Below are 17378 nucleotides of genomic sequence, written 5' to 3'. Positions count from 1 at the left end.
CAGTCACTTAAGCAGAAGATATTATGGGAAGCTCATGATTCTCCTTTCGCAGGACATCCTGGCTATGCTAAAACTCTTAATGCAGTTAGGAAGATCTATCATTGGGAGAGGCTTAAAGGTGACGTTCTCAAGTATATCACTGAGTGTTTGTCTTGCCAACGTATCAAAGACGAATATGTCATGATGCTAGGGAAACTGCAACCGCTTGACATTCCCCAAATGAAATGGGAATTCATCAGTATGGATTTTGTTGTGAGCTTACCTCAAGTCCAAGGAGGATACAATTCCATTATGGTTGTGGTTGACATGCTTACCAAGGTTGCACACCTGATCCCAGTAAAGACAAACTATAAAGCCTCCGACATTGCAAGATTGTTTATCAAGGAGATATTCAAGCTACATGGGTTACCTAGAAGAATCATTAGCAATCGAGATTCTCTCTTCACATCACACTTCTCGAGAGCTATCTTTGAAGCTATTGGGACTCAACTCTGCTTTAGCACCGCTTACCATCCCCAAACAGATAGCCAAACAAAGCGAGTAAATCAAGTCATCGAGGATATGCTTAGGGCATACTGCTGTCGAGAACCTAAGAGGTGGATTCAATACTTGCCTTTGGTTGAATTTGCCTACAATGCTTCTTACCAGCAGAGCATTCAAATGACCCCTTTCCAGGCATTGTATGGTCATGATTGTCGAAGTTCCCTAAACTTTTCTGATCCAACCCTAAGAGTTGAAGCTTCAAGACAAATGTTGGAGGACATGGATGATCAAATAAGGTCAATAAGACAAGACATACAAGCGGCCAAGGATAGAAAAAAGGCATATGCAGATTTGAAACGTCAAGAAAGAGTCTTCGAAGAAGGAGACATGGTCTTCATTCGGGTATGCCCTTGAAAAATGTTCTCTATCCCTAGGAGAATGCAAGAAGCTAAGTCCAAGGTATTGTGGGCCGTATAAAATCCTCAAATGCCTAGGACCCAATGCTTATAGATTGCAACTCCCTGAGAACCTAAAGATTCACAATGTATTCCATATCAGCCTATTGAAAAAATATGTACCCAATCCTAATCATGTACTTGATGACCAACAAATTGTAATGCCTAGTCAAGGAATCCTTGAACTAAGGCCAGATAGGATCTTAGATGTTAGGGAAAGACAGTTAAGATCTAGAACCCTGAGAGAATGCCTCGTCGAGTGGAAAGATTATCCCGAAGAGGATGCCACTTGGATAGATGAAAGCTCTCTCAGCCATCAATATCCCCAGTTTATCTCGAGATGAGGACATCTCGATTCCTCCAAGGGGGAGAGAATGTAATATTCCGCGTTACAAAAAAGTGTGATAAATGATTTTTTTAAAAATATTTCCGCCCTTATCCCTCCAGCCGACTAACGAGCTAGAGGGGGAGGGAAATAGAAGGAGTAGCTAAGCACCTTGGTGGAGCTGTGATGGAGGAGAGGACATGCGTGTCAACACCCAAGGAGGGAAGATCCCCCTCCCCTCCACTATTTAAAGGAGGGCTGAGCCGTGTGAGAGGGGAGCGACACAGGGTGCAGGCTGAGAGGATACTCTGCCATCGAGAGGGAAAGAGTGGAGATGTTACTGCTGTGTGGTCATGAGGGAGAGAAAGGAGAAGCCACCCTACACAAACACTGCCATTGAAGAGAGGAGGAAAGTCGCCACTGCCAATCATCACGCCGACATCTGCCCTCCACCACATCGCCATCTACTGTCGCAGTCCGCCCATTCCGTCAACACGCCGCCGTGGTCTGCTGAATAAGCTTTCTCCCCCCACGTGGAAGCTTTAGAAGCTTCCTGGGGGGAAGCTTCTAAAGAACCTTCTTAAGTCCCCTTTCCCCCCCCCCTATGTTTTTTTAAACCCCCTTTGTCCCACCCCTCCCGGGTATAATCCCCCCCTAAGCCCTTGTTTGTCCCCCCCCCCCCCTCTCCAGGTTCTAATTCCCCCCTAAGCCCTTGTCTCCCCCCCAAATTATCCTTAGAAGGCCTTAAGAGGTCTTTAAGCCTTTCTAATCCCCATAAGGCCCTTGTTCCCCCCCCCCGGGGTTTCAAAAATTCCCTTAGCCCTCCCCATGGTTTTTGGAACCACACACCCCCTAGGTTTTTTTTGTCCCTTTTTCCCTTAAGCCCCTCCCTTGGCTTTGGGAACCTAACCCCCGTGTTTTATTCCCCTAAACCCTTTTTCACCCCCTTATAACCCTTTTAACCCTTTTTCAACCCCCCTCATAACTCTTATTTTCCCACAACTCCCTAAGCTTTCTTCATAATCCCCCCCGTATCTCCATTATTATTTTCCCCCCCCAACCTAAAAGTCCAAATCATCATCATGGCCTCGGATGGTATCCCGTAAGGGAGAAATAGCCGTGAGATAAAAGATAGGGAGGGAAGTAGAGGGAGTGAAAAGAGGGAGTGAAGGAGGAAAAGTGGGAAAAAGATAAAAGAAAAGGAAGGAGAAGATGGTGGAATTCCAAGAAGAAAAGGGAAAGGCTATCTCACATTCGAACTACGATGCCGCCGAAGAAAGTCCAAGGTGTAGCTGCGAGAGGGTGATGCCAGGAGGCATATTCCACGGTGGATTCCGTGAGGTTTTACAGTGGATTCCGTAAACTTACTTAGATGACCGGGGCTCATACGCAAAGAGGATTCTTTGTGCGAGAAGTTGATGGGGACGCCTGTCCTTTTCGGGCGTTTCATTAATTTAGTGTGTACATGGGTGATTCCATAGCGGGTGATTCCGCAAAATGCATATTAAATTAATAAACGTTTATGAGTTTAGAGTGCGCACTCGTAATAAATTAAGGTTAGGATTTATTTCTAACCAGTTGATTTATTTATGTAGCTGAAGACTGCTAGGTATTCACTTTTGTTGGTTTAATTGTGTTATTTTACTAACGATTGTGAATGCTTCAGTTGATGTGTAGAGATAGCAGCAGTGGCGGAGGAAAGCATTGGAGTCTAGCGGGTTTTCGACCTTTGGATTATATTTTGATAGGCGCCACGCCTATATTTTGTTATGTCTATAGAGACATTGATTATTTATTATTATTTTGTATGCGCTTATGCGCCTGGATATGTTATTTCTATTTGGACATTGAGATTGGGCGTACCAGACTCTATGGGCACCGTCCATTAGCTTTATTTTCTTATTTTTGGTAGAAAGCAAACTCAAAAGCTAAAAGCTTGTCATATTTTTGTAATTGGGCTATTTTTGAGCATGAAGATTGGAAATATACATTAAATACATGCTTTGTGAAGCGCTCACACAAGGCATGGGGGAGATTGAACCCAATTTGTCTCTTGCTTCATGTCGTGCTTGCTTTTACATGGGTTTTTGTGCTAAAAAGTAGAGTACTTTGTTCTTGGGGACCTTCCGGGATTCACCACGTGAGCTATCTGCGACCGATCTGCGCACCAGTGGTATCAGAGCGGAGCAGAGATCAAGAGCTTCCAATCGCTACCAATCTCGGGCGAAGGCGGAGCTCCAGGAACAAACGGCCTCTACGGTCAATCTCTCGCGAACCGTCGATACAGACAGACTTCTGGCGATCAAGAACCCCTGTTTCCACTGTCAGATCGCGAAGGACCAATCTCTGCAGGCGGAGGACCACTCCCTCATCTCCATGAACAAGTCGTGATAAAACAGTAAGAAGCCATATTTATTTCTTCAAAAAGCTTAGTCTTCAAGCTTAAAAGACTTAGTAAATTAAGGAAGCTCCACAAAAATTCTCCACGAGGTATTTGAGGACGTCCGAGAAATCCGCGACGTCATCAAACACCTCCTCTCGTCCTCCACGGATCACGCCGTTTTCAGTCGCTTCTTCCTCCTTAACAAGCTTAAGCTATTAAGCTTATTAAGCTTAAGCTTAATTCATTAAGCTTAAGTTACTCCATACTTTGCAAGTTATACAGGGCAGAGAAGTCGATATACTCCGGGTCACGCACTCCAGAAGTCAAGTTCAGTAAGTCACTTGGAATCAAGTTCTGCAAGTTCTGCAAGTCGGCCTAAGTCCAGCAAGTCAACAACTCTGCAAGTCTGTTAAGTCTGCAACTCTGCAAGTCAGACTAAATCAGAACTGACTAGTGCTTAAAACTCATAGAAGACTTATTCGTATGCAAAAACTCTGAACTGGAAAGTTGTTCGCAGCAAGCTGTTCTACCTATCTACAAGTTCGTTGAAGTACTTTCAGCAAACGGAGACAGAAATATTGCAGAATTACTGAAAATTGAAGAAGAAAATACCCAAAAATACATAGCCTTGAAACCCCAAATTTGAGCTACGCTCATCCCGCTAACTGATTTTGAGTGAGAAAGGTTTGTTGAGTTTTACAGGATGACTACCCCACATATGGATGATCCTATGGCTGAAGACGATCTACCCGAGCCTACCACGGAACAAAAGCTGGATCTTATGATGCTGCAATTGGAAGAAGAGCGAAGAGCTAGGCAAGCCTTGCAAGCGCAATTGACAAAGCTACAAGGAGCGTCCACTGATAAAGAAGAACCTCAAGCTGAAGATCTGATTCGCCGTACCATCGACGCCACTCTTGAAGCACAAACCATTCGCAAGGAATCCAAGATAAGTAAACAAAGTTTTAAGTTTCGCACTTTCAATGGCATAAGAGAAGGAAAGACTGTTTTATCATTCATTAGCCAGTTTGATGACTATTTCCATGAGGAAACTTATCCCGAGAAAGATAAAATCAAGTGTGTTACTAATCATCTGATAGAAAGAGCATCACTTTGGTGGACTGTAGTCCGCAAGAGCATAGAATGTCCTGCTACATGGGAAGATTTCAAGAAGAAGTTCATGCAAAATTTCCTTCCACCGCAATTTCATGAGAAGGCTATCAAGCAATGGGATTTACTTCAACAACGCGATCGTGAGCCTATTCCACAGTATACAGAGCGTTTTTGGAATGCACTCCTACAGCTACGCATGCTTGAAGATGTACCAGAGACGACACATAAGCGGAAGTACATGTCTGGACTTCTTGGACATTACTACGCTGAGGTGAATATGTTCAAGCCTGCTACCCTTGAAGACGCCATCTCCTTAGCTCACGACACTGAAGATAAGTTACGCGGAAGAGATCGACGACCACAGCCATTCCAAGCAAACGGTAATTATGGATCTAAACAATTCAATTCCAATTTCAGAAGGTTTAATCCAGGTCGTTTCTCATCACCATCTTTCTGCAAGAATTGGCCTAAACCACCTGCATTACCATCCACTGTCAATCCAAATCCTAAGCCTATTCAACAAGCAAATCCAAATATACCCAGACTCCCAGCCATTGCAAATAATGTGACCAAAGTCAAGCCCATAGTATGCTACAAGTGTCACCAGCCAGGGCATCTCGCAGCAAATTGTCATTCAAAGAAGCCATCAGCACATATCAACTACCTTGGAGCTATGGACGAAGACGAGCATGAGGATATGCCAGATTTCACTGAAGAAGAAGATGATCCTACTACTACTTCCGACACTTTACCAAGTATGCCTACTTCACATTCATTGTTGACTATGAAATGTATGGTACATGGAAAAGAAAGAACTATATTGCATGATGACGGTAGTACCCATGACTTTATTTCAGCAAAATTGGTAAAGGAATTGAAACTGCATACAGTACCTACGCACTATCGCATAAAAGCTGCATTTTTAGGCACTAGGTACAATGGCACACAAGAAGTTCAAGATTTAGAAATTCAAATTGGTTCATATATTGAAAGAAGAAATTTCTTAGTTGTCCCATTACAGTCTAGCGACATTATTCTAGGAATGCCATGGAGACACCAACATAATCCCAATAGAGATTATTCCACGCACACAATGAATATTAATTTTCAAGGAAAATCTATTACATTATTTGGTATGCATGCATCTCATATGTTTCCACTGCTTTCGCATACTCAAGCAAAACGTGCACTACGCAAGAACACTAAATCATATCTCATTTGGGTGAATGAATTGCACGCAAAAGAAACTCATATGCACCCTCAGCATAAGGAATTTCTTGCATATTTTAAGGACTGTTTTGCAGAAGACCTACCACCAGGTTTACCTCCATCACGTCCAGAAGACCATAAGATTGACCTAATACCTGGCACACAACCACCTTGCAAAGCCCCATATAGGCACAATCAAATAGAGCAAAAAGAAATCCAGAGTCAAGTAGAAGAATTACTAAATAGAGGCTTAATTCGACCTAGCAGTTCTCCATTCGGTGCACCTGTGCTCCTAGTCAAGAAAAAGAATAATACTTATCGAATGTGTATTGACTACCGAGCATTAAACAAGATCACTGTAAAGAATAGATATCCTATACCTAGAGTTGATGACCTTATGGACAAACTGCAAGGATCTTCTATATTTAGTAAAATTGACCTTAAGTCTGGATATCATCAGGTGAGGCTAGAAAGATCCGACATATTTAAGACTGCATTCAAGACACAGTTTGGCCATTACGAATTCTTAGTCATGCCATTCGGATTAACTAATGCACCAGCTACTTTCAGTAGAATGATGAATCGTATTTTTCTAAAATATCAATATTGTGTGATTGTTTTCTTTGATGATATTTTAGTGTTCAGTCAAAGTGAAAAAGAGCATTATGAGCATTTATCATTAGTTTTTCAATTACTGAAAGAAAATCAATTGTTTTCAAATCCTGACAAGAGTGAATTCTTTAAGACAGAAATAGAATATCTAGGTCATATTGTATCAAAAGAAGGAATTAAAGTTGATCCTAAGAAAATTGATGCAATATTGCATTGGCCTGTTCCTAAAAATGTACATGAATTACGCTCATTCCTTGGTCTTGCTAGTTTCTATAGGAAGTTTGTACGTAATTTCTCATTACTTGCTTTACCACTGACCAAACTTCTTAAGAAAGGCATTGTTTATCAATGGACTGAAAACCAGCAGAAATCCTTTGATTTACTCAAACGTGCATTGACCAATGCCCCTGTTCTACAATTACCTGACTTTAACAGACCATTCTTTCTAGTTGTGACTGATGCTAGCGGATCAGGAATAGGAGCCGTGCTAATGCAAGACAACCATCCAATAGCATATTCTAGTTCTAAGCTGAAACCCTCTGAGCTCAAATATTCCACTTATGACAAGGAACTCTTAGCAGTTGTACAAGCATTAAAACAATGGAAGCATTATTTAATGGGTTCAGAATTCATGATAAAGACCGACCAGCAAAGCATTAGACATCTACTTAGCCAACCCCAAATTTCTGACCGTCATATCAAATGGGCTTCATTCATTCAAAGTCTCCATCCTATCATTCAATACCAACCTGGAAAAGAAAATGTAGTTGCCGATGCATTAAGTAGAAGACCTGCAATTCATAACATTTCTATCATATCTTTTGATTCTTTAATTGCTATGAAAGACACATATCACCAGGATATTACTTTTCATTCTGATTGGCAAAAATTAGTTCAAAATAATTTCATTCCTGTTGATTCATTGTCATATAATGATGGGTTCATGTTCTTTGAAAAGAGACTGTGTGTTACTATTCCATTCCGATCTTTTGTTTTGAATGAAATTCATTGTCCCCCATATCAAGGTCATAGAGGTATCATCTCTACATTACGCATGTTAACTGAAGATTTTTATTGGCCGCATATGGATGCAGATGTATCTAATTTTGTCTCTGAATGTTTGATTTGTCAAAGAATAAAAAGACATCATGGTAAACAGTATGGATTATTACTGCCTTTATCTATTCCATCTAAACCTTGGGAACATATATCTATGGATTTCATTACTGGCTTACCAAATACTAAATCTAACCATGACATGATTTGGACAATTGTAGATAGATTTAGTAAGCAAGCATATTTCATTGCATGTAAGAAAACTTTAACAGCATCACAAGCAGCACAGTTATTTTTGAAAACTGTTTTTACTAACCATGGATTGCCGAAAGTGATTATTTCAGATAGAGATTCTAGATTTTGTAATAATTTTTGGATTACACTGTTTGCAAATCTAGGCACAAAGATTGATTTCTCATCTGCATTTCATCCAGAAACAAATGGACAAACAGAAGCCACAAATAGCACCATTCTAGATCTTTTACGTGCATACACTATCTCTAAACCTCAGACATGGGATACTCATTTACATTTATTACAGTTTGCATATAACAATACACCGCACACATCTACAAAGAAAGCACCTTTTGAAGTTATTTATGGATATAGATTATCTACACCTGTTGCCTCTTTGTCTAATAGAATACAAAGTGCCGATGATATTGCTGTTATGCATAACACTATTTTTGATGAGGTCAAGGATATGATTGCTAAAGCCCAACAATCATATACCAAACAAGCCAACAAGAAAAGACAAGCCATGAATTTCAAAGTTGATGATTATGTTTGGCTTAGAATAGAAAAGCGTAGACTGCAAAGTGTAGATAGACATCCAGTTGTCAAATTAGCTCCTAGATTCTACGGACCATTTAGAATCATTCATAAGATTAACGACAATGCATTCAAGTTAGAACTGCCAACCCATTGGAAAATTCATAATACATTTCATATTAGTTTATTGAGACCATTTAGAGGACAATTACCTATCCACCCTGTCTATGAAAACCCACCTTTACTAGAAGAAGAGACTGAAATACTTGAACCAGAAGCCATTATAGACACTGACTACATGACCACTAGAACTGGCCGAAGGTATTCTAGATATCTAGTGAAATTTAAGAACCATCCTGTAGAGGAAGCACAATGGATGCACGCTAGAGACTTAAATGCTTTCCCCACTCTGTTAGCTCCACATTGAGCTAATAGCAATTGAGGTCAATTGCTATCCCACCCCGGGGGTATGATGCCAGGAGGCATATTCCACGGTGGATTCCGTGAGGTTTTACGGTGGATTCCGTAAACTTACTTAGATGACCGGGGCTCATACGCAAAGAGGATTCTTTGTGCGAGAAGTTGATGGGGACGCCTGTCCTTTTCGGGCGTTTCATTAATTTAGTGTGTACATGGGTGATTCCATAGCGAGTGATTCCGCAAAATGCATATTAAATTAATAAACGTTTAAGAGTTTAGAGTGCGCACTCGTAATAAATTAAGGTTAGGATTTATTTCTAACCAGTTGATTTATTTATGTAGCTGAAGACTGCTAGGTATTCACTTTTGTTGGTTTAATTGTGTTATTTTACTAACGATTGTGAATGCTTCAGTTGATGTGTAGAGATAGCAGCAGTGGCGGAGGAAAGCATTGGAGTCTAGCGGGTTTTCGACCTTTGGATTATATTTTGATAGGCGCCACGCCTATATTTTGTTATGTCTATAGAGACATTGATTATTTATTATTATTTTATATGCGCTTATGCGCCTGGATATGTTATTTCTATTTGGACATTGAGATTGGGCGTGCCAGACTCTATGGGCACCGTCCATTAGCTTTATTTTCTTATTTTTGGTAGAAAGCAAACTCAAAAGCTAAAAGCTTGTCATATTTTTGTAATTGGGCTATTTTTGAGCATGAAGATTGGAAATATACATTAAATACATGCTTTGTGAAGCGCTCACACAAGGCATGGGGAAGATTGAACCCAATTTGTCTCTTGCTTCATGTCGTGCTTGCTTTTACATGGGTTTTTGTGCTAAAAAGTAGAGTACTTTGTTCTTGGGGACCTTTCGGGATTCACCACGTGAGCTATCTGCGACCGATCTGCGCACCAGAGGGTCATCTCCCGGTATCCATGTGGATATCTCACCTCAAAGCCAGGTTTTTTCTTCTTGGTGTTAATTCGGTTTTAAGTCGATCATGCAAAGAAAAATTGTTAAGGATAGGATATATTTGTTCGAGGTATTTTTAAGGAGTTAGCTTATGAATGACAATGTATACAACTTAGCTTTCCTCAAATTGCATCAAGCATTCTAAAATTACGAGCAAGATTAACCATTTACTATAGTAATATATTCCTAAGGTGTAGAAATTATATCTTGCACCATTAGTCTTATTCCTTTCGCAACGATTCATGGTAAATGGCTAAATTCAAGAAAGGTTTCTTTCGATGCTCAAATTACTAGGGAGTTATCTTTGCTAGTTGCACATCTTAGCAAGGAAATTGTTGTTATTTGGCATGAGTTCATCTTTAAAGAAAACAGAAGTTAAATGTTAGGAATTAACAAGTATAAAAATTAGATATACAAACTCATTTGGAAAGAAAATGTAATAGGGGATTGCTGGATGACACTCTATTAACACTCTTCCCTTGCTATTTGAGGACTTGGGAACTAATAAAGTGTGTATACACCAATTTCACAGCTAGGCCTTTTTGTCCCAAGGAGTATTGTCGCTCTTTGTATCACCTTGGCATTAGGTTATATGCCAAATTAAATTGTATTGGTTGGGAGAGTAAATTGTCACAAGGATAGTAAAACCGTGACAAGACGATTAATATTACCTTCCAAAAGATAACTGAACCAATCTAAACATAGAAACATTCATACCCTAAACACTTGACTACTTTCCTTACCGTAGGGACAATAAATTCATAAAGATAAGAAACTAGGGTTTGTCCCTAAGGTTCTTAAAAGAAGAAACCCTAGGCCTGACATACGTCAGCTTAAAGAATCTAAACAGATTATTCCATCGCAGGACTTGTGCAACATGTATGAAATCATTTAGTCTTGTGATTGATTCACAAGGGAAAAGGGTAAAAACCCTCATCAAGGACGGCAGATCCCCACGCAAGTTATCTTGCAAAAAGACGTATTTTTGGATATCCTTCTAAATAAAGAGAGTTGTAAACCAGAAACTCGCATATCTAAGGCACTTTAGGGATTAACCAAATTAGGTATGCCCTACACCGGAGTGTAAGAGATATTGCCAAGTTACAAGACACCTTGGGAATGAGTGCTGATACACTCAAAAAGGAAAGAACACTTCCTTAGCAGTTTGCCAAACAACTCGGTTGATTAACGGAAATGTTTGTGCTTGCTAGAGATTTTAGAGCTCTGTTTGAAATATAAATTACAAATTAAATGAGTACATATACTTCAGGTTAGAGGCTTGAAGGGAGAGGCAGCTTCAGTTACCCCCGACTGCCTACCTGACCCTAACCAAGGGGGTTGTTGACCGCGCCGGGAACGTGGACCGAACCTGCCGCGAGAGGTCTCTCCGTTGAGTTCTACTTGGAGCAGGAGGACGCTTGGGTGCAAGGGGGGCTCTGGCCGTAAATCCCTCACCTTCCGGGTCCTGCACAAGAGGTGAACGTGACTCGGGATTGGATCTCCAGGCCCGCATACTAGTTAACGGGCAGAAGCTTGGAATATGGATCCCTGAGGATTACTGGATAGCCTTCGGGCGGATTATGGACAAGCCTACGGGCGGAACTCCTTGTATTTCAAAGATAAAATGATGAACTGTTAAAAGAACTTGCTTGATGTTGTTTTTCTATGTCACGTGATGAGATTACGTGAAGGAACCAGTGCTTAACAAGGTTAATTAAAGAAGCTAATTTTTATATGTCAAATTAATGTGTTAGATAATTACATAACTAAAACAAACCGAGGAAAGTATGGAGGATGGGCCATGGGTCCGTCCTACGGTTGGATGTCCCGGTTAGCCGGGAACTTTTCTAAAAAATCTCGAAGAAGAGCGGAATGATCATCATCATCAAAAAGAATAACGAGAACGATGACCTAGAGTTACGTCTTACCCGATTTACGCTGTTTTAGGGGAACGGAATGGGACTATGCCTTATCGCAGAGAGGTTGAGCTTTGCATCACTCTTGTTTCTTATTCTCCTTGAACCAAGTGTAGTGTGAATCCGCTTCGGACGTGGTGTTTGTGTGTAAAGTAGTTCGCTCGGGTCTGACGCTAGTTGCTGTTAGCTAATGACCCATTAGGAAAACCCTAATTCCGATCGATCCTAAGTGGGAACGGCCAGGATACTTCCGCTACGTGGCAGATGTGGGAAGAACTAGATCGCAAAACCCGTAACATTCCAAGGGAGTGCCGGGCGGAGCTTTCTAGACATCCTTTCCAATGGAGTGCTAAGACGTGTCCTGGATGATACTAGAGGACACGTTACAGAAAGAGAGAAGAAGAGTATTGGAGCGACGGTGGAATTCCGAAAAGGAGTGTAAAGCTGGCTTCATGTTCGAAGGATTACAACTGTGATGACTCCTAAGAAAATCCAAGGAGTAGCTGCAGGAGGGTCATCTCCCGGTATCCATATGGATATCTCACCCCAAAACCAGGTTTTTCCTTCTTGGTTTTATATCGGTTTTAATTCAATCATGCAAGATGAATTGTTAGGGATAAGATATACTTTGTCCTAGTTATTTATGAAGAAGGAATTTAGTTTAGTTGAACATGCAAAATGAATAAAGTATAAAACATAGTTTTCCTTCAAATAGCATTATGCATTGAAACGAATTACGAGCAAGATTATCTACCCACTATAGTAGTATATTTCGGTTAAATTGTGAAGGTATAAAAACTGCATCTTGCACCATTAACCCCTATTCTTTTTACAATGAATCATCATAGAAGGTGAAATTCATGAAAGGTTTCTTACATTGCTTAAACTCTAGGAAGTTATCATTGTTAACTGCATATCTTAGCAAGGAAAAGATTGTTTATTTGGCATGAGTTTTGTTCGCAAGGAAAAAGGAAGATTAATTGAATTTACCTAACCTCAAAGCAATAAAGTTTAGGACTGAAAAATCAACTGTCACATAGATAACAGAACGTGCCGAGGTGATCTCGATATTACCTTCTAAAAGTTAACCGAATTAATATAAACTTAGAAATACCTATGTTGCGAAATATGCATTGGGAATGATTTAAAATCCAAGAAACATTTATACCTTAAATACTTGCCCACCTTCCCTGATTGTAGGGTCAATAAATCGTAAACGTAAAAGAACTATGGTTTGTCCCTGAGGTTCTTAAAGAAAATAATAAAAGGATACCCTAGGTCTGACAAAGGTCAACTTAAAGAAACTGAAACGGATTGTTTCATCGTATATTACGATGTAGGACTTGCATAGCAAGTACAAAGTCATATGTTCTTGTGATTGATTCACAAGAAGAAAGGTTGAATACCCTCAACAAGGATGGCAGATCCTTACACAAGTTATCTTGCAAAAGGATGTATTCTTTGATATCCTTCTAAGTAAGGAAGATTAAAAATCGGAAACTAAAGTATCCAATAAACTTTAGGGTTGACCAAGTTGGGTTAATAGGGTACGCCCTAACCTAGAATATAAAGGATCTTGCCAAGTTGCAAGGTACCCCGGATCGAGTGCTAGATGCATTCAAAAGGAAAGATTCTTTCCTTAGCAGTTTGCCAAGAGAGGGCTGCCGCTGCTGCTGCAAGAGGGGAGAGGAGGCACCGGGTATCGCTAGGCTAGCATCGACCTTCACCATCAGTCCACGCCCAGCTCTGCTGAATCGCCGTGAGCTTCCCCCTCCCACGTCGACGAAGCTTTAGAAGCTTCCTGGGGGGAAGCTTCTAAAGGGCTTGATAAACCCCCTTACACCCCCGTGTTTTTAACCCCCTATAAGCCCCCCTTCCCTTGGGGCTTAAAAACCTTTCATCACCCCCCCCCCCCCCCCCCCCCCGGTGTTTAAAGCTTTATATGCCCCTTCCCATAGTTGGAACCCACCCCCCTGTGTTTTTAATTTTCCTTTAGTCCCCCTTTCTCATTGGCTTCGGAATCATCCCTCCCCCCCTCATGTTTAAGCTCTATAAGCCCCCTTTTTCCCCAATAAGGGTTGGGCTTAGAGGTCTTATTACCCACCCCCCCCCTCCCCCCCCCCTCCCTCCCCCCCCCCGGGTATTTAATCTTTCTTAAACCCCTTTCTTTAGGCTTTGGAAACCCCCCCCCCCCCCCCACCCCCCCGTGTGTTAACCCTTAAGCCCTTCCCTTGGGCATCTTGAAACCACACCCCCTCCTCGTGGTTAAACCCCTTAGTCGTTCCTTGCCCTTTTCAAAATACCCTTGGGACTTGGGTTTTTCCCCTATTCGAAAAAGAAAAGAAGAGTATTGAAGTGCAAGGGAGCGACGGTGGAATTCCGAAAAGGAAGTGTAAAGCTGTTTCTACGTCCGAAGGACTACGATTGCAATGCCTCCTAAGAAAGTCCAAGGCGCAGTCGCGGAAGGGTCATCTCCCGGTATCCATGTGGATATCTCACCCCAAAACCAGGTTTTTCTTCTTAGCTTTAATTCAGTTTTAAGTCAATCATGCAAAGGGAAATTGTTAGGGATAGGATATATTTGTCCGAGTTATTTGTAATGAAGGATTTTAGCTTATTTGAATGAATGATAATGTATAGAACTTAGTTTCCTTCGAATAGCATTAAGCATTATAAATTATGAGCAAGATTATCTATTTACTATAGTAGTATATTTCAGTTAAATCCTAAAGGTATAGAAATTATATCTTGCACCATTAGTCTTATTCCTTTTCGCAACGAATCATTGTAAATGATTAAATTCATGAAAGGTTTCTTTCGTTGCTCAAATTACTAGGAAGTTATCATTTCTAATTGCACATCTTAGCAAGGGAAATGTTTGTTATTTGGCATGAGTTCATCTGCAAGGAAAAATGAAGTTTAAATTGAACTGTATTGACTGAAAAGTAAATTGTCACAAGGATAGCAAAACCGTGACAAGGTGATTAATATTACCTTCCAAAAGATAACCAAACCAATCTAAACATAGAAATATTCATACCCTAAGCACTTGACTACTTTCCTTATTGTAGGGTCAAAAAAAAAATCGTTAAGATAAAGAACTAGGGTTGTCCCCTAGATTCTTAAAAAGAAACCCTAGGGCGGACATACGTCAGCTTAAAGGATCTAAAACGGATTATTCCATCACAGGACTTGCGCAGCAAGTACGAAATCATTTAGTCTTCTGATTGATTCACAAGGAGAAAGGGTCAAAACCCTCAACAAGGATGGCAGATCCCTACGCAAGTTATCTTGCAAAAGGACATATTTTTGGATATCCTTCTAAATAAGGAAAGTTGTAAACCGGAAACTAGCATATCTAAGGAACTTTAGGATTGACCAAGTTGGGTTAATAAGGTACGCCCTACACCGGAATGTAAAGGATCTTGCCAATTTACAAGACACCTTGGGAACGAGTGCTGATACACTCAAAAAGGAAAGAACACTTCCTTAGCAGTTTGCCAAACAACACGGTTGATTAATGGAAATGTTTGTGCTTGCTAGAGATTCTAGGGCTCTTTTTGAATTATGAATTACAAATTAAATGAGTACCTATACTTCAGGTTAAAGGCCTGAAGGAAGAGGCAGTTTCAGTTACCCCCGACTACTTGCCTAACCCTAATCAAGGGGGTTGTTCACCGCGCCGGGAATGTGGACCGAACCCACCGCGAGAGGTCTCTCCGTTGAGCTCTACTTGGAGTAGGAGGACGCTTGGGTGCGAGAGGGGGCTCTGGCCGTAAATCCCTCGCCTTCCGGGTCTTGCACAAGAGGCTAACGTGACTTAGGATTGGATCTCGAGGCCTGCATACTAGTTTACGGGCGGAAGCTTAGAATAGTGATCCTTGCAGATTACTGGATAGCCTTCGGGCGTATTCTAGACAAGTCTACGGGCGGAACTCATTGTATTTCAAAGATAAAATGATGAAATATTAACAAAGAACTTGCTTGATATCGTTTTCTATGTCATGTGATAAGATTACGTGAAGAAACCAGTGCTTAATGGATTAATTAAAGAAGCTAATTATTATATGTCAAATCAATGTGTTAGATAATTACATAACTAAAAACAAACCGAGGAAAGTGCGGAGGATGGGCCATGGGTCCGTCCTACAATTGGGTGGTCCTGGTTAGCCGGGAACTTTTCTCAAAAATCTCGAAGAACAGCAGGATGATCATCAAAATGAATAACATAAGCAATGACCTAGAGTTATGTCTTACCAGATTTACGCTGTTTTAGGGGAATGGAATGGGACTATGCCTTATGGCAGAGAGGTTGAGCTTGTCATCCCTCTCGTTTCCCATTCTCCTTGAACCAAGTGCAGCGTGAATCCGCTTCGGACCTGGCGTTTCTTCGTAAAGTAGTTCGCTCGGGTCCGACGCTAGTTGCTGTTAGTTAATGAGCAGTCAGTAAAACCCTAATTCCGATCGATCCTCACTGGGAACAGCTAGGGTACTTCCGCTACATGGCAGATGCGGGAAGACCTAGATCGCAAATCCCGTAACATTCCATGGGAGTGCCGGGCGGAGCTTTCTAGACATCCTTTTCGACGGACTGCTAAGATGTGTCCTAGATGATACTAAGAGGACACGTTACAGAGATGGATGATGAAATAAAGACAATAAGACAAGACATACAAGCGGCCAAGGATAGACAGAAGACATATGCGGATTTGAAGCATCAAGAAAGAGTCTTCGAAGAAGGAGACATGGTCTTCATTCGCGTACGCCCTAAAAAGAGTTCTCTATCCCTAAGAGATTGCAAGAAGCTAAGTCCAAGGTATTGTGGGCCGTACAAAATCCTCAAATGCCTAGGACCCAATGCTTATAGATTGCAACTCCCTGAGAACCTAAAAGTTCATAATGTATTCCATATCAGTCTATTGAAAAAGTATGTACCTAATCCTAATCACGTACTTGACGACCAACAAGTTGTAATGCCTAGTCAAGGAGTCCTTGCGCTAAGGCCCGATAGGATCTTAGATGTTAGGGAGAGACAATTAAGATCCAGAACCTTGAAAGAATGCCTCGTACAGTGGAAAGATTATCCCGAAGAGGATACCACTTGGATAGAAGAAGGTACTCTCAACCATCAATATCCCCATTTTATCTCGAGATGAGGACATCTCAATTCGTCTAAGGGGGAGAGAATGTAACAAATCTAAATCTTATTACGGGTGAATAGGGCTTTGGGTTAATTATTATTTTTAGATTAAGGCAAATTTTTTTATTACTCCCTCCTTCCCCCAGCCGACTGTCGAGTTGGGGGAGAGGGAGGGAAGCATGGGACACCAAGCTCCTTGATGGAGCTTGGAACAAGAAGGATCCATGCGTAGGGACACGTTGAGAGGGCGGATTCCCTCCCCTCCCCTATATAATTGAGGGAGGGCTAGAGGCTATTGGGAGGGAGAGGAAAGGACAATGCTGCTGCCGCCTGATGCCAAAACGCTGCCACTGAACCGCTGCTGAGGAGGAGCCGCCCTGCCGCCAACCGCCAGCTGCTGCCGTTGCCACCATCGAACATCCGCCGTCTTGAAGTGACTCCATCCTCTCTTCCCACGTGGGCCTTCGAGCCCACAGAAGCTTCAAGGAGCTTCTTGAAGCTTCTAAGGGGGGGCTCCTTA

This window comes from Lygodium microphyllum, chromosome 7, assembly GCF_053477565.2.
Source record: "Lygodium microphyllum isolate KBCC chromosome 7, Lygodium_microphyllum_v1.1.10, whole genome shotgun sequence".
Lineage (NCBI taxonomy): Eukaryota > Viridiplantae > Streptophyta > Polypodiopsida > Schizaeales > Lygodiaceae > Lygodium > Lygodium microphyllum.
Note: the sequence above shows the minus strand (reverse complement) of the source record.